Below are 19,831 nucleotides of genomic sequence, written 5' to 3' on the forward strand. Positions count from 1 at the left end.
AAAGTATCAAATTTACAACAGTTCTTATGTGAAGCTATGTTGATAGTTTTTGTTTACACCAGTTAAAATATTATTAATCAATATAAATGTTGTTACTATTTTGCTGTAGCTTCACATTGCTCTTGTATGTGTTTCTAATGCTAAGTAGTAAACTAGATTTTGTTGTTATGCTTTTCCATGCAGTGAAATAAAATGTCTGAGAAACTGAAACAGTGCAGGGAGGACCTAGCAGCAGCTCTGGACCGAGCTCTGGAGGACAACATTGTATCTCCCGTGTTCCCTTCAGACCCCGAGTGGCTTGACTCAGGAAGGTTACTGCAACCAAACGCTGGTGCATTCATTAACCATCCCATCGCTAGAATGTATCCATCTTTCAATTCGCCACATCTCACACAGCCAGTTCTGCAAGTGTTGTCTGAGAGAGGACCATATTACTGTGTGCCTGCAGAACTTGCCTTGATGGATTGCAATAATATTTCATTTAAAGTAAAGCGGCTTGTTTTTGGAAATGCGGAAAGCTTTGTTGTGAATGCTAATGTTCCAGTGCCTGATGGTCCCTTTGAGAATGGTTGTGAGAACACAGATAACTTTACACGAGAATACATCAGGTACTGAATAACTATGCTAGGAATTGTGTAAGTTTCCAACTTTGATTATACATCTTCCCTTCAAATAGTCCTCACATGCAGGAAGATGTCTCAAATAACTTTACAATACAGAGGAATGGGATACAATGGGGAAAGGGCAGCAATGGAGAGGCTAGGATAGGAAATGGCAAGTACCACTAAAAGAAGGTCTTTGAAAACAAGGAGGAGGACAGCAATGTGGAAGGAACTGAATATACTAGGGTAGAGAGTTCCAGCACACATGGCTGTAGTAAATAAGGATAGACTGAAGAGACAAGGGATTTGAAGTCCTGTATTAAATAACCAGCCGGTGTATGCAGCAAGAGGAGATTGTAAGAGTTAGGTGGGGCAGCGCCATGAAGCGATTGGAAACAATGGTAATTTTGAAATTAACATGCTGAGGCATGAGGAGTCTTACAGAGCTTGGAAAGTACAAAGATTCTATGAATGTGGGACTTTTCTGTTCATAAGAACGCAGGGTATAATGCTATGCAGCAGTTCAGCTTCTCAAAAAATTGAGGTGGGAAGCGAGCTAGTAAAACATTAGGGGTTTCAAACCTTGAAGTGATAAAGGTGTGAACCGGGGTTTTTGCAATGGAAGGGGAAGATGTGGGCAATGTCACTGAGATAGAGAACAGATGACTGAAGGGAGCTTAGTGCAGAGTCAAGCATTGTGGCAAGGTTCCACACCTTCTGAAAGTTGAAGGTTGAAATGGTACTTAGAAAGGTTGATTGAGTCAAGGCCAAGAAGCACGGAAGTGGTGCCAAGAAACTAATAGAATGTACTTGATTATGCTGACACTCAGAAAGAGGAGATTTTGGCTCATGGAAGTCCTGATATCAGACTGGCAGTTTGGAAGTATGGCAATGACTCTTAGGTCAATGGAGGAAACAGTGAAGTAGAGCTGGTAATCATCAGCTTACATGTGAAAGCTTAATCCATATTTCTAGATAATATCTCTGAAGAGTGGCATGTAGATAGTAAAAAAAGAGGAAAGAGCACTAGAACACACCAGTGTTCACTGTAAGCAAAGGAGGCAAAGCCATTGGCAAGCCTATGTTAGATAAGAGTGAAACCAGAAAAGAGCAATGCCTTGGTGGTGGACTGAGGAGAGACAGTCAAAGAGGATTGACTGGCAATGGTGTCAAAAGCAGCGGAGCATCAAGGGGATAAAGAAGAGTCACACAACGATCTTTGTCACACAACGATTTGGGAAAAGGTCCCATCACCAGGCCGAAAGGCATTGACGACAATGTAGAACCTACGTTTGATAAGAGTGATCCACTCCGGCAAGCAAAAGGACCCCGTAGGCAGCATTTTGCTGGTGCTGCCATCCAATTGAGGATGTGAGCAACACCACCACCCCCAAACCCCCCACCACCCCCACACCCCCACCCCCGTCTGCCCCCACCATTTCGTCCAGAGCTCCTGGCCCAACCAGAGGATTGGCAACACAGCAATCTTAGTAGCAATGCAGCTAGCAATGGCCACTGCTGAGTCTGCAGAACAAGAGACAGGGCACTTCAGAGACATGTAAGATTTCCTGAGAATGAGAACATATGAGTAATGGACTTTAATACAAAAAGCAGAGTGCAATAGACCTTTAATTTTTATTCTGTAAATTAAGGAGACCTGCATTTTGCAATGTATTGTAATTATTTGTTTATCTAAATGTTCAGAATTGTGAAATCTTTTTATTATTTTATACTTTATTTTAATTTTAATGATTGTCTGTAACTATGTTATGATTACTTGTTTTATTTGTAATATTATCACAATTCATTCCCTGCTGCCATGATGATTATTTTCAATAAACCAATTACCCATCCAAGCTGGGGCCAGTCAAGCAGCCCCTGGCGATCAGGGTTGGGGTGGTGCCGGGGCAGGGGAAGGGGGTGGGTGGGGTTGGGTGGTGGCACGGGGGTGGTGGTTATTGCAGTGGCAGAAACTCAGGCACGGGGACAGTCACTGCCACCAGGGGGGCCCCTCCATAGGCCAAGTAGCATTCATCCAGGAGGTCACTCCTCTGCTCCCGGGGACCAGCTGAGAGTTCACCGGGTTTACCTGGAAGTCTTCCCACATGGCAGCAGGTCCTTCTGATGTAGGCAATATGCCCTTGGGGGTGGGAAGTGCCTCTTAATTGGGCCTTTAAGTGACCACCCAGTAGTGGCTATGCCACCAATGTTCCCACTATTGGTAATTTGCCATGGTGGGAGGAAAACACCAGGCTCTCCTCCTGAAGCCTTCCCACTGCTATATTGCCAGCCCTTCCACCTCACAGCCTGTCTCCAAAGAGCTGGGAAAATTCAGTCTGCTATTTGTGATTTTAATTGTTGGAGTCTCAGTACTGTGAGCAGGGCAAAAACCAAATCTGAGGAACTCAAATAATTATTTTTCTCATACTTATTTGAAATTTATAAAAATACATTTCCCTTTTTACAAAAGTCCTTCACAAGAAACCAACAATTATGCCTGTCTGGAAGCACAGGGAAATAGTTCTCCAAGCAATTCATGTGAAGAATTGACAAAGAATCTTCTGGAAGTTATAGGTAATAGTTGTTTATTGCTGAACTGCTCCCTTTTTTAAGTAATACGCACTGAAATTAGGTTATTTGAATATTGGTATACAAAAACTATTCCTATGAAAGTCCTTTGTACACTATTTTAATTGAGGCATTAATACATGGATTAGCAACTGTTAAAATATCAAACCAAGGCAATTGTTTTTGTATTTGTTCATGGGATGTGGGCATCATTGGCTAGGCCAGCATTTATTGCCCCTCCCTAATTGCTCTTGTTCAGAGGACATTTAAGAGTCAACCACATTGCTGTGGGTCTGGAGTCACATGTAGGCCAGACCAAGTAAGAATTGCAGATTTCCTTCCCTAAAGGACATACAATACATGAAGAAGAGTCTCATTTCAACGCATAAGAAAACAAAAGATTGGTGAGAGCTTGTTACATGAGTGCCAAACATTTAATGCATTTTGACAAGGCAAAGGATTTCACAATAAATGGGAGGATACTGAGAGATGTAGAGGAAGTGTGGGATCTTGGAGTGAATATCCACAGATCCCTGAAGGTAGCAGGACAGGTTGATAAAGTGGTTAAGAATGCATATGGGATCCTTTCATTTATTAGCTGAGACATAGAATAGAAGAGCAGGGAGGTTATGGTGGAACTCTATAGATCATTAGTTAGGCCACAACTTGAGTACTGTGCGCAGTTCTGGCGACCTCATTACAGAAAGGATGTAATTGCATTAGAGAGGGTACAGAGGAGATTCACAAGGATGTTGCCAGGACTGGAAAATTACAGCTATGAGGAAAGATTAGATAGATTGTAGTTGTTCCCCTGGGAATAGAGGATGCTAAGGAGAGATTTGATTGAGATATACAAAGTTGTGAGGGGCCTGGATAGAGTGTATGGGAAGGGTCTATTTACGTTAGCAGGGATGTCAGCGACTAGGGGCATAGATTTACAGTGATTAGTAGAAAGATTAGGGGAGAGGTAAGGAAAAACGTTCTCACCTAGAGGGTTGTGGTGGTCTGGAACTCACTGCCTGAAAGAGTACTAGAGTCAGAAATCCTCAACTGATTAAAAGATGTCTGGATGTGCAGGGCTACAGATCAAATGCTGGAAAGTGGAATTAGGTTGGGTGACTTTTCTCAGCTGGCACAGACATGATGGGCCAAATAGCCTCTTTCTGTGCCACAAACTTTCTATGATTCTATGATTCTAATATAATATCCATGATTATGAACCTTGGGTGCCTTGTACAGACCTCACAATAAATAACACCCTCACAATTTTTACTCTTCTATGATGATACTGGGAAGGTGTATTGGCATTCTTGTATTACCATATTTGAGGTGGTGCAAAGTGAAATACTTCTCTTCCATGTTTTGTAGTACATCCATAAAAAATTTGAGAAATAGATTATATTGAATTTACCAAATTCACTTATAAAATAGTTAAATATAGGAAATGTAGAGGACATTTTTCTGACTAATACCATGTTTGTAAGATTACACATTTGTTTGGAAATGTAATTACTGGGGAAAAAGCTAAACTAGGCCTAGAAATTGAATTCTGTGTGCCCACCTTACATAAAATGTACACTTACAGGTCCAAGATGGTGAGCAGCATATCTTATATTACAAGCTTGCCACTCATCTTCTTTGTAAAGGCTCCTCCGTAGGCATCCAGGTCTCTTGCATATTCAAATAAGAAGTTGTCTGTTTTGAGACGACCTTTGCAATATTCAATTGCATAAGCATGCTGCAATCAGTTTCTTTAAATGCTTGGCAATCAAAGCAGCAGTCGTCAAAGATATGTTTGAACTTTTTTATTTGTACAGATGCAGATACATTACGCTGCAGCTCCAGCATCAGCCACCCTGTTGACAAATCCAAAAGCATGCCTAAAGTTGAGCATCGCTGTGCTGTTCCACAGTTCTCTGAGTGGGATTGGCCGCAACTGTCACTGCCTCCATCAGCCGTCCGGGCACATCTGTTCTGTGCTCACCAGATGTTGCCGTCATTCCTACGCCCACTTCAATGCCTGTTGACATTAGAGTATCTCCGCTGATGGAGGGTGCACTGGGATGATGTGATGCTGCCTCCTCAGATGTTTCCTCCTCTTCTGAGATGTCAAATGTTTTCACAGGCATAGCTGCTACTTTATCTTCTAATTGACCTGTGAAAAAGAGCAGTATGAGGGCACTGCACATTCCAACATCTCCTTCTGACTGCCCTTGAACTGGAGCTCCCAGTGTTCAGTGATGAGCACAGGTGCGCTAGTTATTGCTCACTAGAAGGTTTAATGGCCTCTTCCATTAGGTTATTCACTGTCTTGGGCTCCACGGCTACCTTACCATCAGCAACAAGGCTGCCCTGCTTCCTGGCCATCTCACTCCAATGCCTCATCTTCTGGCAGAGTCAGTATAGCAAGAAATGGCATATCTCCTCCAATCCGTTGCCTTTCTCTGTAACAGTGAGCTCTCTTTTTCTGCAAACACAGAAATTCATATTGTCACTTGTCTCTCACAGCCACGCCAGTCACCATGTTGGTACTACCCTCGATGTCCATCACTGTGCCAAAGGGATGCCTGCTGCATTCAGTCATTCAGTATTGGCAATGCAGTGGAATACTCTGACAGACCAGGGTCCTCCACTGAGGTTGTTATGCATCTGACAGTGAACACTGGTGCCTGGTCATGGCCAATCAGGGCACCATCTTCTCACATTTCAGATGCACTTTTTGGACATTCAAGGCTGCCAGCTTAATGTTAAGTTTTCCACTCACTTTACCAGATCACATCAGGTCATTGATTCACTTCCATCAAAGGAACCACATTCATGGGATCGTCCCTCAGCTGCTAACCATCTCTGTGACTTCCAGCCTAACCCTCTTGGTCTGCCTTGCTGGCCTCCTCCTACCTTCACATAGAAAGAGGACCTCCTCCCGTGCCCTTGCATCTGAATGAGAATCTCCAGAGAAGCATCACTGAACCTGGGAACCATCAATGCTCTAGAACCATAGAAAAGTTACCGCGTAGAAAGAGGCCATTCAGCCCATCATGTCTGTGCCAGCCAGAAAAAGATGAAAAAGAAACTAGCTCATTTTAATCCCACTTTCCAGCACCTGGTTCATAGCCTTGCAGGTTACAGCACTTCAGATGCAGGTCAAAGTACCTTTTAAATGAATTGAGTGTTTCAGCCTCAACCACCGATTTAGGCAGTGGATTCCATCCTCTGCACAAAAAAGATTTTCCTCATTCCCCTGTAATCCTTCTACCAATCACCTTAAATCTATGCTCCCTGGTAATTGACCCTTCAGCTAGGGGAAACAAGTCTTTACTGTACCCTATCTATGCCTCTCATAATTTTGTACACCTCAATTAAGTCACCCCTCAGCCTCCTCTGTTCTAAGGAAAACAACCCTAGCCTATCCAATCTTTCCTCATAGCTGCAATTTTCAAGCCCTGGCAGCATTCTTGTAAATCTTCTCTGTACTCTCTACAGAGCAATTATGCCCTTCCTGACCAGAACTGTAAACAAAATTCCAGCTGTTGCCTTACCAGCATTTTATACAGTTTCATCATTACATCCCTGCTTTGGTATCCAATACCTTGTCCAATAAAGGAAAGCATTCCATATGCTTTCTTTACCATCTTATCCACTTGTCCTGCCACCTTCAGGGACCTGTGGACATGCAGTCCAAGGTCTCTCACTTCCTCAACCCCTCTCAATATCCTCCCATTTATTGAGTATTCCCTTGCTTTGTTTGTCCTCCCCAAATGCATTACCTCTCACTGTTCTGGATTGAATTCCATTCGCCACTTTTCTGCCCACTCAACCAAACCATTGGTATCATTCTGGAGACCACAGCTATCCTCTTCACTATCAACTGCACAGCCAATTTCTGTGTCACCCGTAAATTTCCCAATCATACCTCCCACATTTATGTCCAAATCATTAATATATTCACAACAGCAAGGGCCCCAACACTGAGCCCTGTGGAACACCACTGTAAACCATTTTCCATTCACAAAAACAGCTGAGCTAATTTTAGATCCAACTTTCCGCCTTCCCCTGTATCCCATGGAATCTCACTTTCTGACCAGTCTGCCATGTGGGACCTTGTCAAATGCCTTACTAAAATCCATGTAGACAACGTCCACTGCACTACCCTCATCAATTCTCCCTGTTACTTCCTCAAAAAATTCTATCAAGTTAGTAAGACACAATCTTTCCCTAACAACACCATGCTGACTGTCCCTGATCAACCTGTACCTTTCTAAGTGACAGTTTATCCTGTCTCTGAATTGATTCCAGTAATTTGCCCACCACTGAAGTCAGACTGACTGGTCTATAATTTTCTGGACTATCCCTTGCACCCTTTTTAAATAATGGTACAACATTTGCAAACCTCCGATCCTTTGGTACCTCGCCTATATCTAGTGAGGATTGGAAAATGATCCTCAGAGTGTTCACTATTTCCTCCTTGGCTTCCTTTGAAAGCCTGGGATACAATCCATCCAGCCCTGGTGACTTATCCATCTTCAAGGATGTCAGTCACTCCAGTACTTCCTCTCTCACTATGCTTATTGTATCTAATGTTTCACAATCCTTCTCTTTAACTAGAATGTCTGCATCATCCCTCTCCTTAGTGAAGAAGGAGCAAAGTAGTAATTCAGAACCCTGCCCACATCTTGAGCATCAACACACAAGTTATCATGTACATATCTGATAGACCCTACCTTTTCCTTAGTTATTCTCTTGCTCTTGGTGTACTGGTAAAACATCTTTGGGTTTTCTTTGATTTTACCTGCTAATGTCTTTTCGTATCCTCTCTGCTTTCCTAATTTCCAATTTTACTTCGCCCCTGTACTTTCTATACTCCTCTTGGCTTTCTACAGTATTAAGTCTTTTGTGACTGTCATAAGCTTTCCTTTTCTGCTTTATCTTGGCCAGTATGCTTCTGGATAACCAGGGGGTTCTAGATTTGGCAGGACCATCCTTTTTTTGTGGGGACATGTCTACACTGCACCCATAGAATCTCACTTTTGAATTCCTCCCACTGATTTGACACTGTTTTACCTTCTATTGGCTGTATCCAGTCCACTCTCACCAGCTCACCTCTGAGCTTCGTAAAATTTGTCTTCCCCCAATTTAGAACTTTCACTCCTGTTCTATGTTTGTCCTTTTCCATAATGATGCTAAATCTAACTGTATTATGGTCACTATCTCCAAAATGGTCCCCCACTGCTACTTCATCCACTTGCCCAGCTTAAGTTCCTAAGACTAAATTTAGAATTGCACCCCACTCTTGTTGGGCTTGTTATGTACTGGCTAAAAAATGTTCTCTTGAAAGCAGATCAAGAATTTTGCACCCACTGTGCCCTTCATGCTGTTCGTATCCCAATTGATATTAGGGTAGTTGACGTCCTCAACTATTACTGTCCTTTTTTTTTGCACTCAGAAATCTGCCTACATTATTTGCTCTTCTAACTCTCTTCTACTATTTGGGGGTCTATAGTACACTTCTAGCAGTGTGGCTGCCCTTTTTTATTTCTCAGCTCAACCCATATGGCCTCATTTGATGCCTCATTTATGATATCATCCCTCCTCACAGCTGTAATTGATTCTTTAACTAATAATTCTACACCCCCACCTTTTTTATCCCCCTCGCTCTCCTGTCTGAAAACTACATCCAGGGATGTTGAGCTGCTATTTTTGCCCCTCCTTAAGCCAAGTTTCCGTTACAGTAATGATATCATGTTGCCATGTGTCTATGTGTGCCCTCAGCTCATCGGCTTTATTTGCTATACTCCTTGTATTTACATATATACCTTTTAACACTGCCAAATTCCTGTGCTGTACTTTTTAACCTGTGCTTCTTCTGTCTTTCAGAGTCACTCACTAATTCTCCATTTCCTGTTCTCTGCTCTGAATTTTCCCTCAGGTTCCCATCCCCCTGCCAATATAGTTTAAACTAGCAACAGCACTAGCAAATCTCCTTGTGAGGATATTCATCCCAGTCCTTATCAGGTGTAGACCATCCAGCTTGTACAGGTCCCACCTTCCCAGAACTAGTCCCAATGCCTCAGAAATTTGGTGCCTTCCCTCCTACACCAGCTTTCCAGCCATGTGTTTAATCGCTCAATTCTCCTATTTCTATACTCACTTACATGTGGGACTGGGAGTAATCCTGAGATTATTGCTTTAGAGGTCCTCCTTTTCAATCTCCTTCCTAGCTCCCTACAGTCTGCTTTCAGGATCTTATCCCCTTTCCTACTTAAGTAATTGGTACCAATACAGACCAAGACCTCTGGCTGATCACCCTCCCCCAGAAGAATGTCCTGCAGCCACTCAGTGACATCCCTGACCCTGGCACCAGGGAGGCAACATACCATCCTGGAGTTATGCCTACGGCCACAGAAACGCCTGTCTGTTCCCCTAACTATAGCTCTTCCTTTCTTCTTCTTCCCCTCCAGTACAGCTGAGCCATTCGTGTTGCCACAAACTTGGCTCTGACTGAGGGTACTCCTGCATGACCTGCCTAGTTTTCTTGGCCTGCCTGTTAGTCACCCATTCCCTTTCTATCTCCAGGCTGCTAAGCTGCAGTGTGGCCACCTCTCTGAACGTGCTATCCATGGTAGCTCTCAGCCTCGCGGATGCGCCACAGTGACTCCAGCCGCCGCTCGAGCTCTGAAACCCAGAGCTCAAGGTTCTGCAGCTGGTGACACTTCTGGCACATGTGGTCGTCTAGAACATCGGGAGCAATCACGACTTCCCACATATTACAGCACACGTATTCCACACGGTCGAGCTATCCTGTCATGGCTTCAATTTACTTCTTTTATGTTTACTTTATTTTACTTTGGTTTACTTCTATTAACTTTATATTACTTGGTCCTACTGAATAAACCTTACCAAATGTACAGCTCATACTTTATTTTAAACCTTAGGAATAGAATAAACCTTAAACACTTATTAGATACTCTCCAAACTTCTAGCTTCTTCTCCAACCAATCAAATTGCATCTTTCCTGTGACATCACAATTTGTTTTCTTCACTCTCCTTTTGAACAGCGTGGGCCGGATCTGAGCTGCTGATAGCTCCGCCTCCCCGATTACTCTTCCTGAAGGTGAGTCAGTCTCTAATAACTGACTAATGTCAGTCTCTAATAATTGACATTATGCTATCAGCACTCTTGTCTGGCCTTTCTTTTCATCTCCACTGCTTTTGCTGCAGTAGACTGCTGCCTCCCCTTTAAATATCGTGTCTGCTTCTCAGGAGCTAGGACTTCCCCCATCCACTTCTCATTATTGGCAGGGCCCCACATCTGCCGGCCATTAACTGGATGGCCTCAATGAAATTCCCTTTCATCTTCCATCCACGCAGCCACGCTACCCACTTTGCATCCCAATATTGGAACTTCCTCACTGGTGACAAAATTCCACCGTATGTATCTGCAATATTTTGCTTTCGTATCCATCAAATCCAATCTTTTTTCTGCTTCATCTAACATTCTATATCTTTTGTAGAAAGATGGATGGATGAATGCAGGAGCAGCAACCTCATGAAGAAGGGGCAGCAGGGGCTCCTGAGCACCCTGCCCAGAAGTGACAACGAGCCGTGGCTGGTTGGCGCCTAGTGACAGCCAGGGTCTATCGACGCTGCCTGCCATTCCTGCAGATGACTGAGAACCAGTGTTGCCAACAACTGCACATATCTAGGGACCTGGTGGCTCACACCTGCCACTTACTGCAGGACTTGGCGCCAAGGAGACATGGAGGGCATCCATTGCCAGTGGCTGTGAAAGTTACTGTAGCGCTCAATTTCTAAGCCAGTGGCTCCTTTCAGGGCTCTACAGGTGACTTCTGTGGGATTTCACAATCCACCACTCACAAATGCATCCATGAGGTCACGGATGCCATCTTCTCCGTCGCACACAACTTTGTGCATTTCGCCTGGGAACGGGACAGCCAGGATGCAAGGGCCATTGGATTCGCCCATTCTCAGGATTCCCACAGGTGCAGGGTGCAATTGACTGCACTCATGTGGTGCTCAGGTCTCCATTGCTACACTCGGTGGATTTCATCAACCGCAAGGGCTTCCACTCACTGAACGTGCAGCTGGTATGCGACCACCAGAAACACATCCTGCAGTATGCACACAGTTTCCAGGGAATGTGCACAACGCCTACATCCTGAGTCACTTGCAGATCCTTACAGTCTTCCAGGGTCCACAGAGGCTGCAGGGTTGGCTCCTTGGGAACAAGGGCTACCCGCAGAGGCCGTGGCTGATGACACCCGTATGGTGGCCTCAGGCTGCAGCAGAGCAACGCTATAATAAGGCTCAAGCAGCAGCTTGCAGTTTGATGGAGCAGACCATCAGGATGCTGAAGATGTGGTTCCGGTGCCTGGTGTCTGATGGAGCCCTGCAATACAGTCCACAGAGGGTGTCTCACATCGTCATCGTCTGCTGTGCCCTTTACAACCTGGTGCTGCAACAGGGTGAGGAGCTGGCAGAGGAGGAGATGGAGGAGCTGCATGTCTCCTCCAATGAGGACGCTGACAGGGATGAGGGTGAGGGGGTCCTCGGTGGTGATGACGACGCGGATGAGTCTCTCGCACTGGCTAGATGAGGCAGGCACACTAGGGAGGCCCTCATAGCTGCCAGATTTGTGGAGGATGATGACGACATCCAGTGAGGTGTCCCTGTAGATCCTCATTTCGCAGTTGTGAACGTTTGACTCCAGTCTGGCTTATCTCAGCGCCAATACCCTCTGAGAGAATGCTCCTGTCATGGAGATGTAGTGGAGGCCCTAAAAGTCACTTGATCGCAGGAAGATGATGACAACATGCAGCGAGGACACTCCATAGATCTTCACATAGCTTCTGAGAATGTCTGACTCCTGTCTGGCTGAGGGCAGCTTGCTTGCGCTCCATGATCAGGGCCATCACAGAGACGCAGCCATGAAACTTTAGACGCATCTGATGCTGTGTCCGCCTTCAGCACCTCAGCCCTTCAGGAGCTGGTGCACAGCATCACTGGTTGCAGATGCTGGTGTGATGGGGCCCAGCCCCACCTTAAAAAGTGCTGAGAGCACACAGAGAGTATGACAGAAATCTGTGGCATCTGCCCACTACATTCTGGCAGCAATGACCAGCACTGCCGAGGTGCAGGCATCAGTAATGTTTCCGAGGAATGTAAGGCTGGAACATCATTGTGGTCTGAAGGCTGCTCCAAGCACAGGGAAGAGGTCCTGGACTGAGACACCTGCCTTTTATCTTGTGCAGAATGGTTTCACATCTGAGTGACAAGAACACCGCTCATCAGAATAAGGAGCCACAGGCAGGGAGACATTCTTGGGAGTTTATTGACAAGAGTGAACATTATATACAAGTGATTAACACCCATGCCCACGCTGTGCAGCTAATTCTCCTTAACTGTCCTAACCCTGCCGCTATGTCTTGGTGCTCCCTGGACATCCACAGCAGAGGTGGAGACAGCCTGCTGACTGTGATGCCCTGTCTGTGATGACTTTGGCAGGCGTCCTCTTGAGGGCCAAGACTTGGAGGGCCCCAGCCTGCTTTCGGGGTCCTGTGTGGCAGTGGCACCCTCCTCGGCCTGTGAAGCTGGATCTATGGAGGTCACAGGAAGAAGGGAGTCAGGTGGGGCCGGTCACTGCCAGAGTCACCTGGGTGGATGGTCTCAGAGCGTGCACCCGCTGATCCTCCTCCCCTATGGGTGCCTGAGGGCCCCTGGCTGACTCTGTGAACAGAAGGGGTAGCTGGAGTGAGATCGAGCTGCCCAGCGTACACACTGTTGGAGGTCAACTATGGCATCAGTGATGGAGTTAAGCCCATGCAGCAGTGCAGGTGTGACATCCTGGAGCAAGGTCTCCATGGCAGCCACCATCCTACCAGTGTTGACCTTGGTGCATTGCAATGCCAGCGCTATCAGCTCAGTCTGAAGATGGATGGACTCCTCCATCGTGCCTTGCAATCTGAGGACTGCAGCGGCTAAATCTTCCTGATGTTCCCAAGCTTGCCTTTGCAGCTCCAGCAATTGTGCCATGACCGAGTCCAGAGGCTCGTCATCTGACTCAGACTCAGCAACATTCTGGCCTCCAGCAGTCATCCGAGTGCCAAGGACCTGGGAAGTCCCTGCCTCTGCCTGCTGTGGATCAGAAAGTGCAATGAGCTCACCAGAATGTGGTCCCGAGGCTACTATAAAGCTAGGCCCCACCGAGATGTGTGTCTCTGCACTGATGAAGGGTGTGCGTAAGTGCTGTGATGGGACTTCAGGGAGGGTAACTTCAGATTCCTCTTTGGAGGTTTCTTTGGAGCTTGCTTGGAGGCTCTAGGTCATGGACTCCATCTGCTGCTTCCCAGATGTGCTTATGAAAACAAGGTGAGATAATGAGTGCATGGCAGTGGCCTGTGAAAGGGGACACATCACACACGACATGGTTGTCTGATGGATGTTGCACTGCTGGATCCTCACTTGGTAGAGCAGCGCTGACCTCACCGTCAGCACAGGACTGGTCCTGGTCATCAGTGGCCAGCTGGATGGCTGTTTTCAAATTCTGTGAGAACTTTGAATTCCAGCATCCCTCCACCTGTGTGAGACCTCTCTCTCCTGTTGTGAGCCAGTTTGTCCTGCATGGATAGAGATGGGGAGAGTGTATCAGGATGCCTGCAGGCCAGATGATAAGTATGCCTGGCCTGTGTGAGTGGTGCCATAGACAGGATGAGGACAATGATCGTGTATGTAAAAGAGTCTGATGTCCCTTGCACTGGCAGTGAGTGAGAGCCCTGTGGGTGTGTGATGGGTCTGTGAGTGTGAGTTGGGAGTGATGAAAAGAGTGACTTACCCTGACAGAACAGAGGAAATCATTCATCCTTTTGCGGCACTGGGTGGTTGTTCTCTTCTGAAGGGCGTTGGCGCTGACCACCGCTGCCACTGCTTCCCAAGCCGGGTTGGTGACATTGCTACCCAGCCTGCGGCCAGAGTGGGGGGTAGAGCACATCCTGACGGGCCTCCACGGCATCCAGCAGTCGCTCGAGGGACCTGTCGTTGATGCGGAGGGCTCCAGTCTTTTTGCCTTTGCTGGCCATGTCTCCCAGGCAGCAGCGATGAGCTGGTGGTGATGAGCGCTTTGCTGGCGGCTGCCTTTTAAAGATGGCGGTCGGCATGATGGTACAGCAGGGTGGTGGTGAGTGGGCGAATGAGAGCCCACCCGCCAAGGCAACGGCATGTTTCACGGGAGTGAATATATAATGAGGCGGGCTCGGCATGAAAACCCACCATTTTCATCAGCAGGTAGGATTTCATTTTACCCATCCACTACTGTACTTAGTGAAATTCCGGGAAAATTCTACCCTTAGTGTTTTGTCTTGGGAACAGTATATCCAGTCTTACCTCTATTCCATTAAAACTACTTTTCCACCCTTCCCTAAGTTTCTAATAATCACCTTAGTTTACATTTAATTGTTCTATCCATACTAATCTGCATTAACAAATAAACAGTGAAAACATTGGATATTCACCTTAAGTTTGAATCATACATTTTAATCAAAAGACTATTTTCAAGTTATGATTGAAAACATATATTAGTTTACAGATGTTTAGATAGGCTGCTTTAATGACTTGTTTTCCAATTGCTCTGCCACATTTAACTAATGCCTTATATTTTAAGAAAGCACCAGTATTCGCACGCTTGAAGCCTTGGCAGGAAAGCTGGAACCTTTAAGTGAATCATGTCTATCTCCCTCTCAATCTGTTGGGTCAGTATCTGCAGAAGACACTCTGGCTCTATTCTTTGCGGATCCACCCTATAGCCCAATAAAGAAAGAACCACACATTGGGAAATACAGAGTCTCAGATGATGACAACCTGATTAATATTGTCTTGGACATGGAGGAGGATTACAACTTGTTGAAAAAGTTATAGATTGAGAGATGTTAAGTGACTGGTTAAAAGGAACACCAAATGCTGAACATACCCTGATACTGCATCCGACTGGTCTGGAAGTTGAGAGGACAGACTATTTAAAATTGTCTTCCAGCTGGAATTCTTTCTCAACCTTTTACAAGAGCACGAGCATCTACTGAAAGAGCTAAATAAATTGCAGGAGCAATTACTTTTAAATTTTTTTTTAGACCACTGGCCTGGAGAATGCTTGAGTGAGGATATTATAGATGATTATTGTTCTGCTCTTGACTAATGCTCTGCCTGTTGGAACCAAACAAAAAACTAAGTACAGTTGCAATTCCATTCTGTGTTTAGCATTCAGGATGAAACAGAATACATGCATTTGGTTCTGATCCCTCTATGAAGTGAGAGGCTTGATCTCCTGTTTTATGTACAGAAGGTCACTGTCAACCCTCATTGATGATTTGCACAACTTTGGAAGAAAAACTAGGGATTATCACAAGTTATTCAGTAGTCCCTTACTATTAAACTTAGTATGATGGCCCACTACATGAGGTAAGTGAGAAGGTCCAATTTTCAATTTAAGTAGTCCATGCTCAGTATGACAATGGACACTCCCCTACATTCAAAAAACACAGACAAATGTATTCAATACACTATTATTAAAGGTCATGTCATATTGCAGATATGTAAAACAGCTGAATGAATAGTTTTATGGAATAAACAGCGTTGGTTAAACATGTAGGATCTTATGACATTATTTCCCAAGCACAGGATTAATTCCCAGCCTGAAAACATGCACATTCAGTTGAGATACCGAGACTTTGCACTAACGCAAGGAAAAAAACCTCTGCCAGTTACATACTGCCTACTTATCAAGTAAACATGTGCCAGAGGTAGCTTTTTTAAATCAAAGCAGGTTTATTTGCAGAACGCCCTTTCTGTTAAATTGTGTTGTTGCAACATGTTAGTCTTTTACAAGATGCATCAAGTGCTCTTCAGTTAGCCTTTCAAAAAGCACCTTCATATAGTAAAATGCCTAACAGCATGGTAGTTTGGTTCCTTAGGATCAGCAAGGGATCTTCTTTTAGTCATATGGAGAACATCTGCGTCTTTTTCGTTTGCCAACGATGCATTTCTAAAACAAGGAACAAACCTATTAGATTAGCACAAAAACAATGCAGGGGATCTAATGGGCAGAATTTCTGTCCGCTGCTGGCGAATTTGCTGGTAGGAGGGCCCTGGGGCAGCCTGCCTGCCTTCACCACAATTGAGGCCCTTAAGTGGTCACTTAAGGCCTCTTCCCAACCAGCTTCAATTTTGAGGCTGGTGGGAGGAGTTCAAGGGTGGGGGGTTAAGCCTCAGGCATGACGCAGGGAGGCATCTCCCTCAAGAGTCTTCATTCAACATCGAGCACCCCCAGTTGATGCTCCGGCCTCTCCATCAACAACTCACCTCTCCTCCCCGCCTTCAGAGCCCTTACACTTACCTCAGGGATTTAGAATCTGGAAATTGCTTGTAGTCCCAATCCTGGCCACCACTGCTACCAGCACTGCTGGGTCTACAGACCTACTGGCCAATCAGATTCCATAAGACATTAAATGGCTGTGGGGCCCTGATTGGCAGGGTTGCACGCCCTGCCAACTCTTCAAAATTCTGCCCATTTATCTTTTATGTGATAGTTGTATGGCATTATGATTCTACACTTTACAATTACGCAGGCTTGACTAAACCTATATGATCATCATAGCAAAATGCTTAATGTTAACATACCACCACAATTTAACATAGTTCAGATACATTTTTATACGGTTTTAAACTTCATTATTATTGGACCTTTTGCAGAAGAGTTTTGATGTCTTCTGCAATGTCAGTGACAATGAAACGTTTACTGTAGCGCTTGTATGGCTCCCCATCCGCCCCAACGAGAAATTTCTCAAAGTTCCAGGAGATATCATTCCGAAGGACTGGACTCCAAACAATGTATTTGGGATCGCTTATTAAGATGCGTGGTTCGTCGTGAGGTGCAGGTAACCTCTCTTTCAGAAAAGTGAAGATTGGATTCGCATTTGTTCCATTCACCAGGATCTTTTCAGTCATGATGAAAGTCGGCTCAAAGCCATTACCTGGACGGACATACTTCAAGGCATTGAGAATCTCATGATTTTCGTTGTTCTCCTACAAAACCATTGGGAAAACAATGTCAATAACAAAAATACTTGGCATGTTAGCCCCATCATTCACCCATTCTTTAAATGGTTGGAAAATCACGTGGCTGATCAGGATTGTCTTGTGAAGGTTGAGGAAACCGGGCCTGTATACTCTAGAGTTTCGAAGAATGAGAGGTGATCTCTTTGAAAATTACAAAATTCTTACACGGCATGACAGGGGAGATGTAGATAGGATGTTTCCCCTGGCTGGTCTAGAACCAGAGGGCAGTGTCTCAGAATAAGGGGCTGGCCATTTAGGACTGAGTTGAGGAGGAATTTCTTCACTCAGAGGGTGGTGATCTTTGGCATTCTCTACTCCAGAGGGCTGTGGTAGCTCAATCATTGAGCATATTCATGACAGAAATGGATAGATTTTTGGATACTAATGACATCAAGGGATATGGGGATTGCACAGGAAAATGGCATTGAGGTAGCTGATCAGCCATGATCTAATTGAATGGCCAGCAGGCTCAAAGGGTCCAATGGTCCACTCTTGCTCCTATGTTCCTAGATCTGCAGCATTTTGACAAGCAACTAAATTGTTCATTTCCATTTTAGGCACGATTTATTACACCATTTTTTCCAGGATAATTCCAAAATCCTTTTCAATAATTGTTGCCGGACAAACGCGCCTCCCAAGAGTTGGAAGCTTGTAGAAAACCCAATAACCCCTAAAACTGTCAAAACTAGAGTTCTAGAAACCGATAACCATTTAGAGAAAGTGACACTACCATGTAAATCACTCTCTCGATTTAGATAATTTGCAAGTCACTAGAGTAATTAATTACACATAACAGGCTTTTGAGACACGCAATAAAGCTATCTATATAAGCACGTCTTCGCGAGGATCTTGACTCGTTGCAACGCTGGCATAAGATCAGTCTCGGTCAGCCATGTCTGCGCCAATTAGAAGGAAACTCTTTCGAGTTATCAACAGTCACAGATTGGATAAAAGCAAATTGAGAATGAAGATAAACTCTTCGAAATGAAATAGCCGCCAAAAGAAAATACCAAATTAAATCGTATTTCTAAACCACATAAATTGAAAACTAATGCATCTAATAGTCTATATAAATCAGTGTTAAAACTTAACATAGCCTTAAAACTTGCAAACGTTGGATAACCAAATTAATAAGGGCGACTACAACTATAAATAATTAGCTTTTTTAAAAAAAGTTTTAGATTTATCAAGACAACACAAATCGATTAAAATAAGGCGGGGTGGAGAGGTATCTAGCTCTAAAAGACATTGAAGAAAAACATTAAAGACAAATTTACTTGGTAACCGAACTGGTTGCAGGGAAAGCCGATCACCACAAACCCCTGATTGCCAAAGCATTTCTGGAGCTCGTTCAATTGGTGATAATCCCTGTTGGTCGCGTTTCAGAGAGAGGCGACGTTTACGATCAGTACCACCTTTCCTTTGAGTTGGGAGAAGTTTAGGACTTCGCCACTGAGAAGCTTAGCGGAAAACCCATAAAATCTCTTTACACAGCCCGCCATGCTCTGAAGTCCTCTTCTGAGCTCTTGCTCCCAGTCGAGTAATTAACTATCGGGCAAGTGGAACCACGTGTCCCAACGTAGCAAACAAAACCCTCCGCCGAAAGTCCTGATGTGGACTAATAAACCGTATGCTTTGAAATATTCACACCCCGAGTAAACTAGACGTTGGTAAATAGTTCATTTGTGATTGTTTAGTGTCAAGGTACGTCAAAGCAATATTCAGGAAATGTCACATCAATTGTTTGCGTAGGCAGTTTTATAAGTGGGCTTAAACCTCCCATCAGAGATAAATGCAGGGGAAATCGCAGAAACGTCTTCCAAACTAGGGGTTTGCCGATGTAGTTTCAAGGGAATTTTCTTGTGAATGTTCCGTTCCATACTTATAATTCCCTACATGACCTGGACCATTTTGACAGATCAATTAGGGTTTGCACTGGGTTGTCCCAGGGTCACCAAATAAAATGGGAGAAATAATAGATAACGGCAGCATAGTGGTTATGTTGCTGGAGTAGCAATGCAAAGGTGTGAAATAATCGATCCAGAGACGAGTTCAGATTCCACAGTTCAGCTGAGAAATTGAAAATTCCTTTAATAAATAAATCTGGAATAAAACGCTAGTATTAGTATAATGATAACAAGTAACTATTGGATTTGTCGTTAACCCAACTGGTTCACTGATTTCCTTTCCAGAAGTGAATCTGCTGTCCTTACCTGGTCTGGCCTATATGAGTCCAAACCCACAGCAATGTGGTTGGTTGACTCTCTACTACCCTGTGAAATAGCAAGCCACCCCAAGGGCAAAGAGAAATGGGCAACAAATTCTGACCTTGCCAGTGATGCCCACTTCTTGTGAATGAATTAAAAAAAAAACAGGTGCTCCTTTCAGGGACTGTTACAATGTTCAAATCAAATGAAAAAGATAACAAAATTAGCATCAACCACCACTTTGCCAGCCAAATCAGGATTCTATTATTGATGTCCATAACACTACAGACTGCTGTGTCCACTGGTTGTAAATGCGTTATCAAGCACACCAAT

General features: G+C 44.6%; 1 pseudogene across 1 annotated transcript; it reads right to left on the minus strand.

Annotated features, from left to right (window-relative positions):
• Positions 1-15,987: 15,987 nt before the first annotated feature.
• On the minus strand, positions 15,988-18,827 carry LOC144681524 (glutathione peroxidase 1-like; annotated as a pseudogene). Its single transcript, XR_013576791.1, has 3 exons — positions 18,569-18,827; positions 16,917-17,258; positions 15,988-16,218 (listed from the first exon to the last, which is right to left on the minus strand). The product of XR_013576791.1 is annotated as a glutathione peroxidase 1-like (transcript).
• Positions 18,828-19,831: the final 1,004 nt, after the last annotated feature.

Source organism: Cetorhinus maximus, chromosome 6, assembly GCF_964194155.1.
Source record: "Cetorhinus maximus chromosome 6, sCetMax3.hap1.1, whole genome shotgun sequence".
Lineage (NCBI taxonomy): Eukaryota > Metazoa > Chordata > Chondrichthyes > Lamniformes > Cetorhinidae > Cetorhinus > Cetorhinus maximus.